Raw genomic sequence first — 12,667 nt, 5'->3', positions numbered from 1 at the left:
ACGCCGGCCTTGTCATCTGCCTTCCGAGTCTAGCAGCCGTTCGTTACTTTTTACGCTTCGTAATATTGTACATCAACGCATAAGTTTCCGAAGTTAAATAAAGTCGTTCTTGCGCAATGGTAAAAAAATAGCTTACTACGTGCTGATTCAGTATACAATTAACCATTTTGACGCAAGGAGCGCGTTCAATCCAGACGCGTCTTCGAGGTGTCCGGGCTCTTCGTGAACGATGCTAATCAGAACCAAGTCCGAAGCTTACATAGCCCAGCAATTCGTATTCGTACAACAGCTCGCAGCGCCAGTTTTCCCTCTAGGTAAGTGTAATAAACTATGTCCACGGGTACATGAGAGCGATGAGAGCGTGCTTTACGAAGATAAAATTACCTGCGTGATGCTTCGCCAGCGCAACGCGTCCTCTATTTTATCGAAATAGGTGAGGCGCTGGCATATGGCATCACACGCGTTCATGTCGATTGTGCAGTTTCAGCATGCCTTTCACTATGCAGAAGCGCTGACTGTGCAAAACCAGTGTTCTTGGCCGTCACAGACATTGGGCGCCTTTCGCTCGCTTGGAACTCAGGATGCGAGAGGCTCACTAACGACAGGCCGTGGTGTAGAGGGTTGCTGCCCGTCGATGCCGACGTAACACTCTACCGACGCGTCTTCTGCCAAAATCACGCAATAGTCTCGTGGAGAATATGCATACACGCATGTGCGTGTCTACTAGAGGGGGGGGGGGTTGACGACAGCGCTCGTGTCGTCAGTTCTTCCTTGTTGTTTTGTATTGGTGTGTGTGCGCTGTTTAATGATGGGGCTCTGGAACTCCCACATGCGACATGGGTCATTGTCGGCTGCACACTAGGAACCCAACTGCTGAGGCGATGTTTTCCATCGACACCGCAATCACTTCATCATATAAAGAAATTTTGTCCTACGGTTCTGCTGTGAAGATTGCCCTCCGTGTCTCACGACTGTGCTCTGTAGGCTCTCTGCGGTGCGGGCTGCCTATGCGACGCTTTTGCACCTGCCGCTCCAGCATTCCAGAGGAGGCTACCACTGAAGAAGGACTCCATGACGTTACAGTACTTCGTCCAGCTTTTATTCATTTCTGCATGACTTCAAATTTCCATCTATGCTGACGCTAGGGTGCCTTGATGCCCCAACGCTCCGCTGAGGGTGAGGACAGTCGCGTCGTCTGCTACGACGGCCGCCATTGCGCCTCCCGCCGCAGCTGGGCAGCATGCGAAACGCGCTACACAATGCGCTTTCCGTGCACGGATGCGTCCGGAAATGAGCGCACGCAGGCGAGCCTTTTCTGTTTCTTTTCTTTTTTGAAGCTTCTACAGCTTGTAGTGGTGTTCTTGCGTAAGTACTTATTAAGGGAGCATGTAATTGATGTAGGCTGACGGCCTGTGCATGTGTTATGCGCTAGAGGCAGCTGTAGACGTTGTTATGTTGAAAACGAATCCTCTTCCTTACGTCGAAGACGACAGCGTTGACTTTACAGCCTTATTTATTTCCTCGTGAACTCTGCATTCCAAATACACAAATACTGGTTTAAAGTATTTATATACATGCCAGCAGCAGCAGCAGCAGCATATGTATATCCCAACACACGCACTTTAGTGATGCGAAGCTACCTAAGCGTGCATAACGCGGCTTATTTTGCTAAGTTTACAAACAATTTACTAGTTTATTATAAATGGCATCATACATATGGTACACAGGATAAAGGGCCGAGGAGCAGTATGGTGCAAATATCCTTCAAGATGAAATGAGATCTTTTTGATTACTACTGCTGACATTTCTTTCTCCTAATCTGGGGCCGCATTTGTATCGGCACTAGAGTTGCACCTTTTGTCCTTATCAGAATGATGAATACGTGTTTACTATGCCATAAAACTTTGCATACACGCGCAGTATCTGTGTGGTTTTCCCATTGTCTCTGCAGTTTTCTCTTTTTTTGGATGCCCAATTGCATGCCCATGTTTTGAGTGTTTCCAATACTGTTCCGCTTTTTGTACTGCATAGCCACTGCGTCGTTTATTTGTCTCTTTAATTAAAAACATTAACCCAAAACCCAAATATATTAGCCGAAAACGGTAATACGATTACGACGCACGCCGTAGTGGAGGGCTCCGGAAATTTTGACCACCTAGGGTTCTCTAACGTCCACTAGCATCGTACACTACATGGGCCTAGCATTTCGCCTCCACCGAAATGCAATCGCCGCGGCCGCGATCGAACCCACGACTTTCCGATCAGCAGCCGAGCACCGTAATCACTATACCACCGACGCAGGCGTCTTTTTCATTGTATTAATTGGTTTTCCATGAGTTGCTCATTGTACAACGACTTTGTTTCTTGTATTTTTTTACTGTCATAGCGTGTCTATTGTACACAATGCTTCCCCGTCTTCTTGTTGTTTTCATGCGTCTTCTTTGTAAAGACGCTTCGCGAGAACTGTTTGTATGCGCATTCCAATATGAGCCTTCATGGCGTACATTAATAATGAATAAATAAATTATGCTTCCCCAAAAAAATAAAATACTGTTTGTGTGTGTGTGCGTGCGTGCGTGCGTGCGCGCGCGCGCCAAAATGAAATTTTTTTCCAATTCAGAATTTTTATATTGGAAGTATTTCTTAGCGAACCCAAGACACTGAGCGTTGCTATCTATCTATCTATCTATCTATCTATCTATCTATCTATCTATCTATCTATCTATCTATCTATCTATCTATCTATCTATCTATCTATCTATCTATCTATCTATCTATCTATCTATCTATCCAGCCGCATGCGTCTGGGTGCTCTCGTGATCGCCTTTTTAACTTGTAGAGCAAAATTATCATGAAATGGAAACAGGATTTGAAGACTATGACTGTCTGGTCATGACATGAATAACGCGAAAATTATGTCGCGTACGTCGCCAAACCCTTTCTTGAAGACAAGTGTGGAACATACCCTTTAACCACAGGCCGCAGTATACGGGTATGTGCCACTGGTGATTGACGGTTTATATTTATCGAGGAACGGCGGGAACATAAATTGGTAAATAAATGCGAGAGCATTGAGGAAAACCGACATCGGTAGCGTTGAGCCGGGGAATGCAATGAGTAAAAATTTGGAGCCCAGCAGGAATCGCACTTAAGCATTATGCGTGAAAGTCTGGTATTCTACCCCAGAAACACGCCAGGTCTGGAAACTGCCCTGCAAAAGCGCCCTCTGAAGGAATAATGTCGGTTCAACTTCCATTGTGGTTCTGGTACTGGATATCTCATTTCATTACAAAGCAATAAACACTACATATATACTCCTACAATACAGGCGTTATGTCAAGTTAACATTTGTGGTTCCAGTGTTGGCTCCCTTTTTATAGCAGTGTAATAAACATTACACTTGTGTACCTATGATTCAGCAAGCTGTATTCAAGCGTTGCTCAACCCCGGAGGAATACGCTAATGAAAGTCACGTATAATGTTGACATAATCGCACTGTTAAGTGCGTCCGCCGCTGTGGTGTAGCGGTTACAGTGCTGGGCTACCCTCCCGAAGGTCGCGGGTTCAATCCCGGCTATGGCGGTCGCATTTTCATGGTGGCAAAATGCTAGAGGCCTATGTACTGTGCGATCTCGGTACACGTTAAAGAACACCAGATGATCCAAATGTCCGGCGCCCTGCACTACGGCGTCCCTCATAATCATATCCTGGTTTTGGAACGTTAATCCCCAGATATTATTGTTATTACCGTAAAGTGCACTTCGTTTCGAGAATACTGTCGTATGCGCTATAGAGTGAGTGCTGACGTTGCGCCAGACCATGTTATCATTTAACCGCCAGTGTTTTTGACGTGCCTGTTAAGGCCACGATGTGCACACAACTTCTACACTTACAAAAACACGTCGATACACTTCGCAACGCTTGGCTCAAAACCGAAGTACTCGCTGACTGCTTTTCATGAAACCTATTCCCAAAAGAAGTGAAATCTGCCGAATGTTTTCTCGTAATATTTACAAGCTTCAATGCTATGAAACATTTTTAGCTCAAAATATACCTTCCATCGAGAAAACAAAAAAGTCACAGCATATCCACGGAGTGAATGATGATGAGTGGGCGAAGCTCCGGAGGTTCATCGGTAAACCGTGAATCTTCCGTGAATTCTGCCTAGTACATCATCACCGACGTGAGATCGGGCGCGTTTATACTAAAGGTTCGATGAGTTATGACGACTTGCAGCTCACTTTCATTTTACATGTAGGCTGTGAATTTTCATTGTTTAGAAAACCATTACTTTAGAAACATCTGGCGTCTTTCGTTAAGCAGCTGGCGTCTTTTCGTTTTGCTTTAGAAACATCTGGCGTTCTTTCGTTTTGCTTTTAGAAAATATCTGGCGTCTTTCGTTGGTTTATTTCATCAATCAACGGCGTTTTGAACAAAATTTTTATTGTTTAATCACGCACAGGAGAAATCTCACCAGGCACTACCTTGGAGGTAAACAATGGCCGCTAATGGGAATGAGAGACAGAAGAAGTCGGCTTTTAGCTAACACTTACACTTCTACTTCTACTAACGTTTCCTACTGGAACATGCCAATGGCTGCTAATGGGGAATGAGAGACAGAAGAATTCGGCTTTTAGTTAACGCGCACGCTGCGAATTTTTTATTGTTCAACAACGCACAGGAAAAATCTCCCACCGGCACCACCTTGCAGGTCAAGATCTGGTACTAGCGTTACGACTGATTACGCACTACTACGACTACGAGGGACGAACGGGTGCCGCCTTAAGGAGCTTCGCCCCGAAAAATTACACCATTTCCCGCTGAAGGGGATCATGAGGCAATGCGAAGCCGGAGCACTTGCACGATCGCGTTCCGTTGGCGTTCGTTGGGCACGCTACCGACCTCGCGTCGTGGAACGCGAAGAGGAACGCTACGCGCGTCTTGTCTGCCCTCTAGCCTGGCCGTTAATTCTCACAGGGCGAGCGGGGAACGCGATGCACAGGCTTGCGAGAGGGCGGCAACGTAGGAGAGGAGAGAGAGAGGGGAGGGGCCGTGCATGCGCAGTCGCTCATCGTAGCGTTGCGCAGGAGAGAATTTCGGCATGTCTAGTCCGCGTTTCACAGAAATAGTTAAGAGGGGGAGGGGAGAAGGGAAGTGGTGAGGAGGAGTGGAGATGGGAAGTGGAGAGGCTATGCGCATGGGCAGTAAGGGTGGTCACGCCGCACACCGCCGCCACCACCGGTTGGAACTCCGCTATAAGATGCTTCGCATCTAAAAGGCAAGCGGGTCTGCAGCACAATCTTCGCTATTCTGCACCTGAATCCCACCAGCCGCTTCCGTTTGCCAACTAGCCCATAATCAGCGAGAGCTCACGGGTGCAAACGACAGTTCTTGTGGTGGTTGTCCCAGCCTTTTAGCGGCGCCTGCCTGTTGCAAACCGAGAATTACATATAGGGTATCGCGTTCCTTAGAAAAGATAGCCTCATTGATTTTATTCGAGAGCACTTTCAGTTTAAGTGAATAATCTCAGAAAAAATGTTAGCTAACAAACTTGCGCCACTGTTGGTGCTGTAACGAAAGACCAGTGTATTGTCGCTCCCATCCAATCGTCCCCACTGACGCTATTGCTGCGACAAGATCCTCTGCTCATAACGATAAGCGATACCCTGGACAACTTACTGCTCTTCCGCAGAAGAGCACGCAGTATTCTGAATTGTCACCCACTCTCTTAAAAAAGAAAAAGAAATAAGAAATGAGTGAATCACAAGGATGCTATTTAACTGCTGGGCTAAGCCGAACGGCTTACCGAAGTTCCGTAATTGAGTACATACTACTTTTAATGAAGGAACCTGAGCTTGGTAAAGTTCGTTTAATCTATTTCAGGATCTAGCGCACAACTAAAGACTACGGCAGAGTGGAACCCGATGAAGACAGCGCCTGTGTTTGTCGGCAGTACTCCGTCCTTGTCCTGTTTTGTGTGGGAGATGCTGAAAAGGCTGAATGGTTTACCACTTGTCTTGGTGACAGTTTTCTGTGAAGCACAGCCAACTCGGTGGAGCCTAAGCACACACGTTTTCACTACGCTGCTGCATGTAACCCTCGAAAATAAACTGTTGTGGATTACGAAGCAGAAACGTAAACACAATACCGGTTTCATTTCTTTTGACGTTCAAGATATATTGCATTGTGAGAAAGCTTATCCCGCAAAAGGATTTTCGTTTTCCGCTGTTTCCAATTTTCCTGCGTCGAGTTCGCTCTTTCCTGGCCCCTCTAAACAGCCAGGGAGCTGATGAGTTGCAGCAGGCACGCATCGAAGCTTGAAAGCGACCACGTGTGATTGTTCATGAGTTGATATGTATTCATCGATCAGAAATAGACGAAGATACCGGTGCGTTCCGAAACATTTAGCTGTCCACGTACAATCACGAGAGGATTGCTCGTATTGTGCAGAATGTCCACAACATCGCCGACGAAAACAGCGGACGATCAATGGGGACAAAAGAAGAAGACACACAAGACAGGCGATAAATTTCCACAAAATGCTTATTTTGCATGTGCACCACCGCTACTTATGCTGGCCACCTTACAAAAAACAACGTCACACATGCGCACAGATTATCCCCATCTCGTTATGGCCCTGAGATGTTTATCTGGAAAAGTCAGCTCTTTTTCATTCAAGGCAACACACACACAGCTAACGCAATTTTGACCCGCCCGGGATATGCCGGCTGGCTCGATGATTTCTCTCGTAAGGGATGGCATAAATCGAGGTAAAATCTTGCATCTATCAAAACTAGGTTCGCACACACAGTCGCGACAGTGCACACCAAGATGACCTTGAATCGCGCTATTCACATTGTAATAGTATTCGCTTGGCCGACCGTTGATGCATCCGCCAGGTTGGCTGATGTAAACTTTACCACAGGAGATGGGAATCTGGTACAAACACGACACTGTCGGTGCATTGTGTGAAACACCCTCTGTATTTATTTCTACATCCGGCTTTTTCATTGAAGAAAGCGTTGGTTGGTTTGCACAGTGAGACAAGCCCCAGGCAGCACGCCGGCATTGGACCAATCTCGGAACAATGTTGGTAAACATTGGCAGAAATATTGGTCCTGCGTTGGCTTTTGGGGGTTTGCTACACCTAAATGTGCATTGGTCCAATATTGGATGCCAATGATTTTCCAATAATGGCAAGGATGGCTGTAGCCAACATTGTCCGTCCAACATATCGCCAATAATGGCAAGGATGGCTGTAGCCAACATTGTCCATCCAACATATCGCCAATAATGGCAAGGATGGCTGTAGCCAACATTGTTCGTCGTACGTATCGCCAACATTGTGTAAATATTGGCAGCTCCAATATTTTTTGCCAGCCTTTATCGTTGGCTGCACCATCGTTCTTTTATTTCCAGCGTTTAACGCTGGAAATTAAAACATTTTCCACTGAATGTGTAGTTTAACGTGAGGTAGATTTTTGTGCACGTAAATAAATACATGTTGCCCACTCTTTTGCTTCTAGGCAAGCATCAGGGATAATGAGCGTACAAAAGCTGAGAGTACACACAAGTTTATTCTGCATGTATACATATGGCAAAGATACTGCAAGTTTTGAAAATAATTTCGCATTTCGCGCTTTGTTCTGCTGACCGCTTGCTGGCAGATAACAGCTGCACAGAACCTACACTAATTACCTTCAATAACGTTCTTATATTAGAAATCGGGGAAACGGGACCACTCACAAACACACACAGCCTCCCTAGGTGTTAGCGCTTATTTGATTTGTCAGTTCACCGAAGGTTCAAAAGGAAGTCAGTGAAAAGCGAAGCGTGATAGAAAATGAAATAAATGAACATGTACACGTGAACAGACATTCGATACAGCCGAGATCCATAACCACCTTGAACTACCAGAAAGTTCATCGCCTATTTATTAATTAAAAGGTGACTGCGGCAAGAGCTTGAAAGTCTGCGACAACTTCACAACTAATAAAAATTTGTGTGTTACAAATCCATCATTTCTTTGCGCGAATCCAGCGGCGAAGGGCAAATGAAAAAAGGGTGTTAAGCTGACGCACTACAACGCGAGAAAAGAACAAAATAGCACACGCAAATGCTGACAACATCGCTGAGGGCGAGAACTGGCCTTTCGTCGCTGGAATAGCTGCTGTGCTATCACCGCCCCTTGGTCTACCCTGGAATCGCCGATACTGCGCATGCGCTGGAGCAACTGACGTCATGGCCTACAAGCTATAAAAGACGGCAGCTTCGGCTCACTGTCACTCATTGCAGAGCAGTCCAGGCAGCTGAAACACGGGGCTGGAATAATCACCCATTCTATCCTACGCAGGTATGTGTGCAGAACACATTTCTTAGTCACTAGGACTTCTAGCTTTTATGTAGCTCCTGGACTGCTCTGTACTACAGTTGTACTAACCCTTAGTGTACTTGTGAACAGATGAAACATGGGTGACAAGGTGCCGACGACAATAAAAGAGGTAGCTAAACTCATTGCCGAACTTTCGGCTAAGGTAGACACGCACAACAGTGATTTGAAATCTGAGGTGCAAGAGCTCAAACAAACAATTCAGTTCATGGATAGCCATTTTGAGGATCTAAAGAAAACGCTTGAGACGCTAAAAAGAGATAATACAGCCTTAAAGAAAGATAATGCTGCACTGCGTGAGGGCCTTGATGCAGCACGCTGTGAAATAAGAGATCTAAAGCAGTACAGCAGACAACAGAATCTTGAAATTAAAGGGCTACCAATAAAAAAAGATGAAGACCTGGCTAGTAGCATTATATCATTTGCTGAAAGGTTTGCAGTACCAATAACTTCGGAGGAACTTGATGTGGTTCATCGAGTGCCCTCAAAAGACAAAACAAAACAAAATGTGGTCGTGAGATGTCGGTCACGCTCAACCCGCAACCGAATCCTTCAAGCGGTGAAAAAGAAGAAAATTACCCCAGCAGATTTCGGTTACGAAGGCGATGGACCTGTATATGTAAATGAACATCTGTGTGCGGAGAATAAGATTCTATTGGGAAAGGCAATATCGAGGAAGCGTGAAAAAAATTGGAAATTTGTTTGGTTTTCCAATGGAAAAGTTCTGGCAAGAAAAGCTGAAAATTCCAATGTCGTTCATATCCGATGTGAAAACGATATCTCTCTAATAATCTGAATCAAAAAAGCTTGTCTGAAATGGACGTCGAGATACAATCTGCAAGCCATTTTGCAGAAGTGAATTCTTGCCATAGCCTCATCCATTGTAATATACGTAGCATACAGAAAAACATGGATCATTTCTGTACTTTACTTTCATTGCACGCTTTTGATTTTGACTACATAGCTGTTTCCGAAACTTGGCTAAAACAGAGTGAAACTTACAGCATACCTGGTTACAATTTCTTTTCCACTGCGCGACACGCCTCCCACAGAGGTGGTGGTGTAGCCTTATTTGTAAAATCTGGTATACCTTGCAGTGTTCTTGCTGATTACTCAAAATCGTATTCATCTGAGCTTGAAATTATTGCTGTTAGATGTCAAGATGAAGTAATCATAGTGGTTTATCGCGCCCCCAGGGAAAAATTATCAGACTTCATGCAACATTTTGAAAGGTTACTACAACATGTAAATACGCTCAAGCAAAAAACAGTAATATGCGGTGACTTCAACATAGATACCCTAAAGGACTACCATTCAGAGTATTACAACATGATATTGTCATACGGGTTTCATAACGTTATATTTGCACCAACACGTGTCACGCCAAAATCATCGTCTTGTATTGATCACATTTTGTGCAACTTCGACACTGGAGAAGCATGGTGTGCTACTTATGACGCAACTATAAGTGATCACTCCCCTACGACTATATTATTCCCAGTCACACAGGTTCCCCGCATTAAATCACGAGACACCCATAGTCGTATTTCTTTCCCAGTCCTTCGGGCATGTATACAAAGTACTGAATGCATTTATTCACCAGAATCTTTGCTATCTGTCGAAGTATCTACTCCAGACGTTAATGCTTCCTATTCCAAGCTAAGTAAATGCTTAAGTGAGGCCTTAATGAAATCAACAACTACTAAGGACAAAAAGTATTATAGAACACCAATTTGCCCATGGATGAATCGGCCCATTTTAGAACAAATAAAAAAGAAAGATTTTTGGCATTCAAAGGTAAAAATGCACAAGAACAATGATTATTACTTACAGCAATTCAGAGTTGCCCGTAATAAAGTAACAGCGCTGATTCGAAAAAGAAAAAAAGAATATTACACGAACTTGATAACGAAAAATTCAGGTGATTCACGAACAACATGGCGTATTATAAATTCGGTTCTTAAACCGTCTGCAAGCTATATGACCATGCCAGACATTGAGGTTCTCGGAATATCATTAAGTACCCTAGTTTTGACGTTTAACACTTACTTTTGCACCTTCAGTTCTCGACTGGCGGCTACGGCGATCAGCGAAGAATACATTAAATACCCTCCTCGTAACCCTAACACATTTAAGTTTACTGATATAACGGCTGGTGAAATTGTGGCTGTAGTTTGTGGTATGCCAGTTAAGTTTTCAGTCGGATGCGACAATATACCTTCTTTAGCGCTAAAGGAATGCATTGACATCCTTTGTGTGCCTCTAGAAAAAATCTTTAATTTATCATTTTATACGTCTACGTACCCCGAACTTCTTAAGTTGTCAAAGATTATCCCGATTTACAAGGCCGGTGACAAAAACATACCAGAAAACTACCGTCCCATTTCCATTTTAAGTATCATAAATATTGTGTTTGAAAAATTAATAGTTAAACGAATCATGTCTTTCCTAGAACACGAAAGTATTCTTACAACCTGTCAACATGGGTTTAGAAAGGGCAGGTCAACCGACACAGCTGTTTTATCACTTTCTGAACTTATCAATTTTCACTTAGATAACAATAGAACAGTGGTAGGTATATTTCTCGATATAAAAAAAGCCTTTGATACTGTCAACCACAACATATTATTAAATAAACTAGAATGCTATGGCTTTCGTGGAATGTGTCTTGAGTTCTTTAAAAGCTATCTGGAAAACCGTAAACAAACAGTACAATTAGCCAATACCCAATCAGAGTTTCTTAATACAACTATAGGAGTACCCCAAGGTTCTGTTCTTGGACCAATATTTTTCTCGCTGTTTATTAACGATTTGCCTAGCGTGGTACAAAACTTTTCCATATTTATGTATGCTGATGATACAGCTCTCATATGCGCTCAAGATTCTTTTAACCATACCATAGCATCCGTGAACTCGGAGCTTGTTGATATCCACCAGTGGTTCTCTTCAAATAGACTAACATTAAATACACAGAAAACCAAGTACATTGTGTTTACTTCACCACGCAAAACCCTTGAGGAACACACATGCACACTCACACTAAACAATTCAGCGCTGCAAAGAGTACATTCGATAAAATACCTAGGCGTTATCCTTGATGAAAATTTTAACTGGAAACCACACATTGCCGAAGTCTGCAAAAAATTGAGTAAAGCTTGTTTTCTTCTATATAAGTGTCGAGACCTTTTTGATTTACCGACTTTACGCATAATTTACTTCAGCGTATTCCATAGTCAATTAAACTACTGTGTTGTTACCTGGGGTCACACTTACCGCACGTACCTAGAACCGGTCATAAAACTTCAAAAAAGAGCAATACGATTTATAACGAATTCAGACTATACGGCACACACGCTACCACTCTTCCGAAACCTAAATATCATGCCGTTCAGCACACTAATAGATTATAAAACAGCTCTCATGGTCCATTCTAGTATAAACACTAACTATCCAGTTTTCTCATCAAATTTTTCATGTTCCAGTTATGCAAGCCGTAACAAAGTAAAAGGAAACTATCTTACTCAGCAAACAAAGAATGTATACGGTAACAGAAAACTTACAGCTAATGGAATCGCCGTGTGGAATACCCTTCCACTAGAAATAAAACAGAATAAGAATTTCTCTCTTGCACTCAAAAAATATTTATTAAATAAAATATAGACGCCCAAATGTTACAATGTTAGAAATAGCTATATTAAATACATTTTCAAAGAAAGTTATGGAACATGCTATTGCATTACTTATGTGCACGCTCATCTGCAATTATATAATATGTATGTATGCATTAGAATCTAGTTCCATTCAGTACTTACTCGGTATTGTTATGCTGTCCAGATATATATGTCATGATTAGTTTTCATAGTATCCCAATGTCATTAACACTTTTTTGATGCGCTCATTTATTGTTGTGAAGTTTGATATGCTCTTCTCAAACAATGCCTTGCATACCTTTCTTTTTTTTTTTTTTTTTTTTTCTCTCTCTTTTTTTTTTTTTTTTTTTCTGCCTGCATCCATGATTATTCGCCAAGCACTGTAAATACATTACGTTATGTTCACTTTTCCATGTGTAAAAATTTGTATTTGTAAACTTTCTTTTGTGCATGCCCTTTTCTAAATTACTTTTTTGAATGAATCCCAACTAGCCTTTGGCTAGGGATTCAGATGCATTTTTTACACTGTTGTATACTGTACACTATTTTGATGTCAATAAATTCAATTTTGATGTCAATAAATTCAATTCAATTCAATTCAATTCAACTTAACCAACCTACTTTGAAG

The sequence above is a fragment of the Rhipicephalus sanguineus genome, chromosome 9 (assembly GCF_013339695.2).
Source record: "Rhipicephalus sanguineus isolate Rsan-2018 chromosome 9, BIME_Rsan_1.4, whole genome shotgun sequence".
NCBI classification, from domain to species: domain Eukaryota; kingdom Metazoa; phylum Arthropoda; class Arachnida; order Ixodida; family Ixodidae; genus Rhipicephalus; species Rhipicephalus sanguineus.
The sequence above is the reverse complement of the archived record's forward strand: the minus strand, read 5'-3'. Positions refer to the sequence as shown.